The sequence below is a fragment of the Gekko japonicus genome, unplaced genomic scaffold, assembly GCF_001447785.1.
Source record: "Gekko japonicus isolate JY-2015 unplaced genomic scaffold, Gekko_japonicus_V1.1 scaffold687, whole genome shotgun sequence".
NCBI classification, from domain to species: domain Eukaryota; kingdom Metazoa; phylum Chordata; class Lepidosauria; order Squamata; family Gekkonidae; genus Gekko; species Gekko japonicus.
The window spans coordinates 312291-324351 of NW_015161424.1; the positions used below are offsets into that span (position 1 = coordinate 312291).

The following is a 12061-nucleotide window of genomic DNA, read 5'->3' on the forward strand; positions in this document are numbered from 1 at the left end:
ACAGCTACAAATCAAGTTTAATCCTACCAGGGACCTCATGTTGGTCTTGTCTTCCAAAAAGGCAGCAGGTTCTGCTGTCTATCTCTGCTAGTGTCTGGGGAATACCCTTTAAATCCCAGCCCTACTTAGAAAAATAAGCTAAGGATCACAAAACATGACCTTGAAAACCCCGATATGACTATATTCTGACCCAGAGGCATTCATTCTAGGTGAAGATTAGAACTTTGCATAATAAGATTACACAGCAAGTGAATGATATCAAGGGACTATCCATATGCAGCCGCCTGGTTTTCTATAGACAGCCTGTGCTCTGCAATATGCAGTGCAGACACAACAGAGCCTTGCCTTTCTAGTTGAAATAAAACAGATTCACATAAATTAGTTGGCCGTTTCCAGATTCCTAAATCCCCTATTACATCTTTTATTGGCAGCTCCTGAGAGGATTGCACAATCATTATTTTTTGTTGTTCCATGGTTCTGAAACAATAGTACTTACGAGGTGAAATGTACATAGATTGCGTGTAGAAATTAACATCTTGTTTTCTGTAATCTTGGATTACAATTGACAGTGCACATAATAAATTTTATCAATTGACAGAATTATCCTCTTCCTGTAACCAAACTGTTACTGTTAAATTCAACAAATAGTACAATGGAAGAATTTTAAAATATCAGGTACTCATGCAGAAAATACCACTCAACAGAATGAAAAAAGTATATTTTTTTTTCTAACGAAACATGAGGAAAATCAAAGGAATACTTTCAGATGTAGCATGTGCCCCTTTCCCAAGCTTTCTTGTTAATTAACCTCATTTGCTGTGGATGTAGAACTGCATCAATAATCTTACTAATTATGAGCATTTTTATCTGTTCTTCTCTGAATAGCTACACATAAGGTACCATTTAAACTCAACATTTTCTGAATAAATTCCAACTGTATAGACTGAATTTACATATAAATATTCATAAATAATCAATCAAATCTTTCTGGGATTTAAAAAAAATCATTATTTTCGGACTTTTTTATATAAAGGCAAATGCTCTGTACATGAAAAAAATAGGTCAAACGATTTATTCCTATCTCAGGTAGAATTATGTTGTAATCCAGAATGAATCACAAAAGTCAAAAAATACATAAATGCATTTGTCTGGATACTACAAAAAACCCCAAGAGCCAAGGTTTTGCAAATATTTCCTAACTCCTCCTCTGCCCAGCAGCTCCTGAGATTTCTGACAAGCTAACATTATTCAATAGTATATTATAATTATATACATTATAGCAATTATTAACATTTATTTATAGGCTGTTTTTCTCCTAATGGGGACTTAAAGTGGCTTACAACGATGTCATCGCATGCAATGTTCCCTCTAAGCTGTGGAGGCCTAGGCGTAATCTTCGTGGGGGCGGCGGGGCTTCAGCCCCCGCCGAAATTTTCAGGAAGGTGCTCAGCCTCCCCCGGGAGCCACCCTTGCTCCTAGCAAAGCAATGCCTCTGGCCCAGCCCCAGCCCCCCCCCGGGAAATTGGAAAGTCTACACCCTCAGCGACTGGCATTAAAGTTGTGAGCAGGTGATTTGGCTACTGCGTCAATTAGTTGGCTCTGGAGCCCTCCTTCCTGAGCTAAGACAAAAATGCGTGAGCCGGAGGCTAAAAAACTGTGAGCTAGCTCACACTAACTCAGCTTAGAGGAAACACTGATCGCATCCACCATTTTATCCTCACAGCAACAACCCTATTAGGTAGGTTAGTCTGAGAATGTGACTGGTTCATGGTCATCCAGAAAGCTTCCATGGATGACTGGGGATTTGATGCTGGATTTTCCCGTTCCTAGTCCAGCACTCTAACCACTATACCATCCTGGTACTCAGAAATCAATTATGGACCACTAGTCACGTTTAAACAAAGGGTGTATCTTTGAAATCATGTTGTATATATCTACAGAATAAACAGGAATTATCATTGAAGCCCATCCATGGGGAGGGGAGGATATAAATATAACTAATATAATTAAAAAAAATGAAGTTGTGAATAAAATTTTCATCCTATACATTTTGAGCAACACCTTGACTTAATAAAAAACAACACTAATTCCAAAAGAGAAACTATTTGATAGGAGTTTTTTTTAGAACTTTCCACCCCAAATCTATTTTCAGAATGTTCCCATTTTTCTTCTGGGTCTTTACATCTCTAAAACAGGTACTTTATTTAAACAAACAACAACAACCCCCCCCCCAGGAATTACAGCAGATTCTTCACCTGTGGAATGTTCCCAGTTTCCACACAACTGGTGTAACAGACATATGCAGCCCTTTAAATCCTTACGAGATTAATCTCATTGCTCATGTAACTACTAACATATACAGACTAATTATATTTCAACTACAACAATTTTTCCCAATGCCTAAACTCACAGCCAAAGAATCAGTATGTGTACATTTACAAAATACTGAACTAGAAACTAAAAATCTTAAGGAAGAACAAAAGTAGCGAGGCATTCTTTCATCAGGTCCTGACCATAATCTTGCCAAATCTCCCTTATAATTAAAAGCCGAATGGTGGTGGCACTTCTCTAGAACATTCCACACGCTCCGGAATTGGTTGGCGCCCTGGTGTGTCATTCAGAGGGTCTCCCTAACCACTGGCTGCTTTGCCTGAGTCCTGCCTCCAACATTCTAAACATTTTGCTGTTCCTCTCCACCCCATAGCCAGTCAGAACACAGAGGTTATTTGCATATGCAGCCTCATTGGCCTTTGCCTTGGAACACAGAGGTTGTTTGCATATGCAACTTGATTGGCTTTTGCCTCTAACATTCTAAACAGTTTTCTGTTCTGAGGTAAAATGTGTCCAATCTTCAGGTGAGGGCTGGAGATCCCTCAGAATTACAACTGCTTTCCAGACGGCAGAGATCAGTTCCCCTGGAGAAAATGGTGGGCTCTGTATCCTTATATGCTGCTGAGGTGGCTCCCGTATGACAGCCAATGTGACGTAGCAGTCAGGGCTTCAGAGCACAGGAGAGGCTGCAGGTGTGTGGGGGGTGGAAAGCTGAAGAGTGAGGGGGAAATAAAGGTAGGCTGATGATTGGCTGGGCAGGATATAGGGTTGCCGACTCCAGGTGGGAAATTCCTGGAGATGTGAGGGATGGAGCCTGGAGGTGTGGGACCTCAGACAGGTACAAAGCCATAGACTCCTCCCTCCAAACCAACTACTCCCTTCTGGGGAACCATTGTTGCCAATCTCCAGGTGAGGGCTGGAGATCACTCAAAATTACAACTGTTCTTTAGGTAGCAGAGTTCAGTTCCTCTGGAGAAAATGGTGGACTCAGTGTCATTATACCCTGCTGAGGTCGCCACAGCAAATTGACACTGAGTGTCCAAGGCTGGGGCACCCGCCTGGAGCCTCTTTCTAGAGGCCGTTGTATTTATTTCCACAACGGGCCTTTTTCCTAGTTATACTATAATTGATATCTGTATGAGTTTTTAATTGTCATAAATTCCTTCGGAAAACTTTTTTTGTTTTAAAGTGAGGCAAAATATAAATAAAGTCATTTGGGTACATGGAGCACTAATGACAGATATGACATCCTTTTTCATAACACATGACCATACATAGAGGATGATCAACGAAAGGAAGAAAGACTAAAGAATCTGAGGCTTTTCAGTTTAGAAAAAAGGTGATTTATGGGGACACGATAGAAGTTTATAAAATTTCACATGACATGGAGAAAGTGAATAGCATGAGCTTTTCTTCTCGCATAATACTAGTATGAAGGGTCAAACTACATGCTAGGGCACAGGTCCAATTTGTGGCCACCAATGTCATTTTAGAGAAAAAATTTAGCTATTTAAAAATCGTTGTGAGGTTGCAACCACACTGCAGCAGCACCAGGTGATCTTGTCCCCCTCCCCGCACCTTTTCAAGTGCCAAAACAGGTATGGGATGCAGGACTGATAAAGAAGGCAGCTGCAGTTCTCCAGGGAGGAAGCTTTGGCATGGAAAGTGACCCTGAAAGGATTCCCAGGATGTTCTGACATAGGTGCCTAACAAAGCCAGTCAAATGGTAGTTGCCATCTCTCCCAGTTGCTATCTCATATTTCACTCATATGTAAAGAAATGGCAACATGAGGAACACATGCCATTTATGACAGTGTTATGAATGCATTGTAGAGTTATTTCACTTAGTACTGTGGTTTCAGGAACATAACCACAGCATTGAAGGAGGCATTACTATAATTCAGTTGTAGAATTCATTGCTGGTGGATGTAGTGATGGCTTTAAAAGGGGGTTAAACAGATTAATGGAAGAGAGGTCCATTAGTGGCTATTCGCTATGATACAGCGAACTTCCACATGCTGAGGCAGTAGACCTCTGAATACCAGTGCTAGAAAACAATAACAGGAGGAGGCCTTAGCCCTGTTTGTTGACACTCCAGGGCAGCTGGGTGGCCACAGGATGCTGGACTAGATGGACCACTGGTGTAATCTAGTAAGGCTCCCTTGCATAAACATGTATCTTTGCATGTTGATTTGAGTGCACAGTATTTCTAAAGTAGCACAGTTTTTAAACATTTGTGATCTAACCATTAAAAGGCTGTTGTGCAAATTTTATCTTGCTACAAAAGCAGAAGTGAACATGTTGAAAATATTCATCCAATTCCAAAGTCTTTATTTTATTTACTCGATTTCCCACTGAGACTCAATGCACACATAAAGTTCCTACATTTAATGAGGAATCCCTTACATATATCAGGATCACTTCCACACTTGCTAGCCCACTGGATGTGCAGAGTTGCTTCTGTCATAAGCAAAGATGAAGCCCACACATTTGGGAGTTCTATGAATATACTGAAGTGCACAAAGAGCTCTGGATTGGCATAATGATATATCTAATTCTTCCTCTGCTTAAGTAATATACGACTTCAAAAGCCTGAAAGGAAGATTATTCTAGATTGTATATAATAGGCAGTGAATTATGCTATTACTAACAACTACATTCTACAACTAGAACTTGTGACCCTATTGCTTTTTCCCTTGACATCTATTTTTTCCATTCAGTCTTTTATTCTCTGTGTGTGTATTATAGGTGGGTGGGTGGGTGCTTGGAGGAGAGTCTTGATTTCAGTGGAATGTACTTGTTAAGTAAATATGGAAGTGCTTTGTATTGGAGTGGCCGTATAAGGATGATCATTCAAGAACTAATATTTCATTGCATTATGTTCAGAATAACTGCCAAAAATCAAACTCTACACTCCACCATTTGGGAGATAAATAAGTGAAATCAATGTTTTATGACATGGCTATATTTATGTTATTCTTAAATATGTAACTCTATATTTTATAACCAGTAAGCAGTAAAACTACACTTTCCAAACATGAATAGATGAATGCAATGATACTCAGTCTAAGTTAATCCCCAGACATCTAAACCCATGAATAAAAATTCATCAGGTTTAAATACACTGAGCCTATTAAGCAAGAACAAAAGCATATGCACAAAAGAGCTTTTAATATATTTCAAAGCCCACAAGAGCCATGGTCTCATTAAAATTATAAATTACTCAAACATGGAATGAAGATTCCAACTGCAGCGCAGCTAAGCAGATTACAGAAAACCTCGCGTTCCATATGATAACACACCACAGCCCTCCCAGATGGGGGCTTGGAACAAAAAAGGCCATCATTGCAGCTAGGGAAAACCACCTTGTGATCTCTGGTTTCTGTTCAGCAGATGACAGCCAAATAATATGTTGATTATTCTGTTTGTGCTGCTAAGCTTGTAAGACGGCATAAAAGTGATATGATCTATTGTGAACTCAATGCTAATGTGTTGCTCCACTCATAAATGATACCATGAATGTATCTGGAAACAATCTTTTTGTTCAGTTTTTAAATGCTTGAAATAAAATTAAAAGAAACATAAAAATGATAAAATATGATGTCCTAATAAGAGCAACAAAAAGGAGTATTTTGCATAGCCAAGACAACTGAGCCCTAGTCACTGTTTTGTGACATTTAGAGGTCATACTCTCATTGTTTAATGGGCCCTATAATCAAGCCCTCTGTAAGTCATGTCAAATGCAATCAACTTTTCCCCTAGTTTAATACAGTACTTAACTACTGTAATCCTTAATTTTAAAAGGGCAAAACACTAAGTTAAATAGTCATAAACATGAAAATGAAGAAACTTCTGTTAACAGTGTTCAATTACATGACTGCATACTTTTTTACCATCTGATCTCAGCTTCTCTTACAGCAAAGGACTATTGACAGACCTCAAACAATCAGGGTTATGTAGCAAAATGTAGTTTTGTTTGCAAGTCTCTCACTCCATTTGCTTGAGAGGCTAGAACCTCACATACCAAGAAGAAGTAAAGATTGATGGTTTGGGAGTAAATACCACTCCAAAGATCTCTGTCACCATTTCCCAAAATGTTAATGAACAAAGGAAACAAGAGCATCACATTTTCTTATTTTCAGTCAGATGCTCCTAGCATGCACAACACATTCTGATCCATGGATACATGTATTTGATTAAAAGTAAAGTAAACAGAAACTGTGTTTTGAACATTCTAACTATGATCTCAAATACCTCCAGTTAGACTTGTAGAACTAGTGAATGACTCCTTACACTAACAGTGACCCTATTTTTCATCATCACCATATCCACTCTTTCACAAATAAAGAAAACGTAAAACATAAAGTGATGCAGAAAAGATTGTTATGTATCCTGTGGTAGTAAACTAAATTAATTACAACAAGAACCTCACCACTTCCCCTTTCTCAAAGGGAATTTATGGGAAAACAGCACAGGGGTCCTATCCCATGGACATTCCACTGACAGGAGGAGCAGGAGAGGCAGTCCAGTCAGAGAGCTCCTCAGAGAACAGCCCCCCAACCCACACTGCTTCTTGTCTGGGAGTTCTGTAGACCCAAGTCAATGCTCCTTTGGGGGTCAAAAAAACTGCTGGGATAGAAGGCAGGCAGGGAAAGATCTTCTTCCAGAAGCAAAATGTCCATCAGAAACAACTACTACAATCTGCAAGGACCAAATTAAAGGTTACATAGACATGTTTTCCCTTTTTTAGGTTTTTTTTAAAAAAATTCAAAATGTAACACAAACACAAAATATAATACCTAACTTAATGTATTTCATCACCAATTGTAGAAAGAAACAAACAGACATTATAATAACTCATAAGGAATCATTTTCTATCTTACTTTATTATTTCAAAACATTATAAACAATATTTAACACTCAATAAATTTATCTAAACACTGGAAATTATTTCACTGGGACCTTTGATAATATGTTAATAAGACAGTATTAATCTTTTAAGTCCTTATTTCATTTACTAATGTAACTTAAAACAAGCACTTTCTAGATTTAGTTACAAGAAACAGATTTCAGCAATTAAACCACTAGGAAGCTGATCAGTACTAATTATCAGGTCAAAGGCTGTTTTTGCTCTTAAACCAGCATGATTCCTCAACTGTGGGTTTGCCAAATGTCTGGGGGGGAGGGGGGGATGAACATTTTAGATTCTGGAATTTTCTCATTTCTAGAATTTGAAATCCAAACTGGCCATTACAATGATATATTTAACATATTTACTAAAAAGTAGGTCCTACTAGTTTCTATGAGGCTTACTTCCAGGTGACTGGTTTTAGGATTGCAGCCTTACTAGCATTTGTTTGCATTTAAACTTATTATTTCAAGTATTCTACATTCTTTCATTTTTTCTATATTTTATCTGCATTGCTGCTTCAGAAAAGTTTTAACTTATTTTTGGTTCTGAATGTCCACAGCAAAGAATGGAGGTAACTCCTACCAGAAACAAATTATAAATATTATCTTAACTACTAACGCAAACTCAGTAAACCTTGGAAAGAACCACTACCATAATGAACTGTGCTGTTCTGCAGTAAAATTTTATAGCCTGTTTTTCTAAGGTATGGAAGAATAACCATTTTCAGTGGAATAATGGCAGATAATTGTACATCAAATTGCTAGTCAAACCATTAGTAAAGGAAATATAGTACAGGAAATATATTTCACTCAGGGTTGTTGGCTTTTTTAAATGCCTCACAAAGTCTACCACTGCACTGGTTCCCATTTAGAAAAGTAACTATTTATAGGACTGACGGCTTGTTCTCCGAGATAAATCGGTTGATAAAAACTCTTCTGTGTACGTCTTGCTATTTTCATTCGCATCTCAATAGAAAGCAAATATTCTGGACCTAGCTTATTTTCACAAAGGTTATGAATAAGTTAGGCTTCTGTAGAAGTACAAGTACTATTTTAAACTACAAAGAGTATTGTTAGAGGTTTCTGTTAAATCTGAGACTGTAATTCGTCTGAAGGAAAGTTCCCTCATAAGAATTAACTTCCACAAGACTAATCAATACTTGGAAGGCATCTTGCTGTTGAGTAGCCAGAAGGATTGTGGGTCCTGTTGTGAATACAGCTGAAAGCATTGAGAATATTCTTTAAATAAGCAGCCATAAATGCTAACATGAATAATGTCATGTCATACAATGTAGCTGGCAATGGATATTGCTGCCCGCTTTCAACAACGTCACCCAAGTAGCTTCATTACACTGTTCCCTTATTATACTGTCAATGCCAACAACGTCTCCTCTGGAAGGGCTTAGCATTTTAAGGTTCTCATACAACTTGTTTTTGTCATGCCTTTTTTATCTAGTGTTTCAACCAAAACTGATATGCAGGCTGATTTTGACTAGCCACTGAGATGCTGAAACGTCAAAAACTTTCCTGTGCAATACAGGGTTGCCAGCCTCCCGCTGGAAGTGGGGAATTCCAAGATTTGAGATCCCCAGCCCTGTTTTTCCAGAATTGGCCAGCGGGGTACAAAATGGCGGAAGCCATAGAGAAGAAGGCTAGAGCGCCAGAATGCCACAGCCGGAGGCCTCCAAGGAACCATGCCGCTAAGTTCCCCTTACAGTGCACTAGCTCACATCCTTGATTTTCCCCACCAGCGCAGCCCTCAGCCAATGCACCGCACAGGTCTCTGACTGGCCGCCAGCAGGCACCTTCTGGCTCCAAGGATGGGCTCCATTGCTCACCTCATTTCCATAGTTTCACTCACTCCCAGCAACCCTCATTTGGTGAGCCATGGGCAATCTGCTTGCTGGTTGCTGCTGCATCTCTCCTTCTGAGTCGACCCAAGCCCACAGGCCGAGGTGAGCAGCAGCAGCGCTGGGCGACCATTCCTGCCACCCGGGCCATGTGGCAGCAGCACATACTGGCTGCCACACTTTTGGGAGCTGTCATTGCCTTGGTGAGTGCAGGCAGTCAGGCACTTACCATTGCCAAGAAGAGCTGGGACTCCGGGCGGGCATAGGGGATTGCCAAGGCCTGCACTTTGCTTAGTTTGCTGACCCATCAGGGTTGGGGGGGGCAGTCGGGCCGCTTGCCACTGGGTAGCTTTGTTGGGGCCAGGGGACTAGGAGCCAGTCGATCTGTGGCCATGCTCTACGGGTGGGTGGAGTAGGCGGGTGGGCTGCTAATGCTTTGCTTTGCTGTCAGTTTTCAGAGCCTTCGTGGGTGGATGCGAGCTTCACTTCACCATTGGGGGCATGTCCAAGCTGTGTTTTGCTTCTGGGGGGAGGAGGATGCAGGGATGAGTGGGGGAGAGTGTGAGCTGACCTACGGCCATGCTCTTGGGGTGGTAGTGATGGCAGGGGGGGTCACTTAGTTTGCCCTCGGAGATGGGGGTGGTGGTCAGGCCCCTTGCTGCCAGAGAAGCTTACCTCCCCCTCACCCCCCACATCACTCTCCTTTCCCCTTCAGCACTTCTTTGGAATGGCTGCTTGATCCTGGACTGTTCTTGGCTTTGGAGCAACCACCCTTCTCCCCCTTTCTTTTTGGAAATCTCTCCTTCTCTGCCCCCTATATCTAGTCCTTGGAGGCAGTGGGTTGCATCTCTGCCTTTCCAGGGTCTGCCAGGGCTTCCCAGAGTTGCCAGCTCTGGTTGGAGATACTTGGAGATTTGGGGGGTAGAGCCTGGGGAGAGAGGGGTTTGGGGAAGGGGTGAGACTTCAATGGTATATAATGCCAAAGAGTCAATCCTCCAAAGCATCAATTTCCTCCAGGGGAACTGATCTCTGTCACTTGGAGATCGGTTCTAATTCTGGGAGATCTCCAGGTCCCACCTGGAGGTTGGCAATCCTGTTTACTCCTCCAACTTCTGGACTTTCGAAGTTCACCACCTCCCCGCCCGGTTACAGTTCCATAGCTTCTTTTCTTCCCCCCTCCCAAACTTTAATTACTCATTTTGAGAGTTCAGTATCAGCCATGCTACCTCATTCCAACTTTCATTCTCTAATCTGCTCCTTCAAAGCTCAGGACTGTTTAGTCCTCCTCCACCACCAGTTTTTTACTTTCCCTGAGAACACATCTCTGTGTGACTTCTCTGCTCCAACTGGATCTGCACCATTTCGAATATTGCTCTATTGTAATGATAATTCACATCCTGGATTTTTTCCAGCATTGTGTTCTACCAACACACACACCATGTCCTTTGCCACTGGTTTCAGTGGGTTTTCCATGAGTTTGGTCCCCTCTTCTGTCTCCTCTTTGGACTTCGTGGTTTCTGCCTTAAGCTTATCCCCATATTTGATGCATTTTTTACCCAGTCTTCTGATATAATGTTCCTCTGCTGGCTATTTCTCTTCAAGCAGCTGAATACTTTTGAGGCATTTACTGCTTTCACACATACTGAACAATGTACCGTATTTTTCGGACCATAAGACGCACCTGACCTTAAGACGCACCTAGTTTTTAAAGGAGGAAAACAGGGGAAAAAATATTCTAAACCTTCGGTCCATAAGACGCACTCACTTTTCCTCCCACTTTTTTTGGAAGAAAAAGTGAGTCTTATGGTCCAAAAAATACGGTACTTTCAATGCACTTCACAACTGGATTTTACTGAAATGGCAAAATCCACTTGCAAGTTATTGTTAAAGTGCATTGAAAATGGATTGAAAGTATAGTATTCAGCATGTGTAGACAGATCGTGACCCTTCCAAATTTCTGCTCTGCAATTTCCTTCTATCCTGCTACATCTCATTATTCAAAGAATCTTCAGCAACATGTCTCTGATCTCCTGTTAAGGCCAGGATTATCCACTCTGTTCAATCACACTCTCTTTCTCATCATATTCCTGCAGTCCTTTCCTTCCCTTCTCTCTGTTCCACTCTCATTTGATGGCTGACCCTGGCCAGATACTATGAAACTTCTTAATGAATTCTGCTTCAAGAGTTTCACATTGGAGTCTCTCTTTGAAGTTATTTTATTGAAGGATGGCAGATTTCATGGTAGCAGTGCTTTGTTGAGGAAGACTGAAACGTTCCCCCACTCATTGGTGAATATCATGATTTCTAATGTCAGATTTGCATCCATTTATTATTTTCCATAGGCAGCGACCTATTTGTCCAAGGTAGATAGCAGAAAGGCATTGTGTTGATTCCTTATGGGATATATTACTTTGGAAAATGAATGAATGATACGGAGACAATACTGTCATTAGGTCCTGTGAGTATGTTGCTTGAGTGTATATTGGGAAATAGTTGGCATCTTGTTAGAGATGTAACAGTTTTGGAAACCTTGAAGTCATAGAAAAAATATTTTTCCTAGATGGTCTTTTTTTGTTGCTGTAACACCATAAAGTATCATTTATCACATCGATAGCATATTAGATTGTACTCCTTTGTCAGATTTCTAGAATATAAAAGCATTAATGCCCTGTTTTCTACAAGCAAAGGGGAATTGCTGACCACTTCGCCCTGTGCTAACACATACAGCTGTCTTTCTCCTGAATCAGACCATCAGTCCATTGAGGTCAGTATTGCCTACACAGACTGGCAGTGGCTCTCCAAGGTCTCAGGCAGAGATCTTTCACATCACCTACTGCCTGAGTTGTGCAACAGTGGAATCAGCTACCTATGGGGGCGGTGAGTTCCCCCTCACTGGTAGTCTTTCAGCAGCGTCTGGACAAACACTTGTCAGGGATGCTCTAGGCTGATCCTGCACTGAGCAGGGGGTT

General features: G+C 40.9%; 1 protein-coding gene across 3 annotated transcripts in view; it reads right to left on the reverse strand.

The window, feature by feature from the left end:
- The window catches only part of IMMP1L (inner mitochondrial membrane peptidase subunit 1), a 69751-nt gene that overhangs the window by 46276 nt on the left and 11414 nt on the right, over nucleotides 1-12061 (reverse strand). The window lies entirely within an intron of this gene.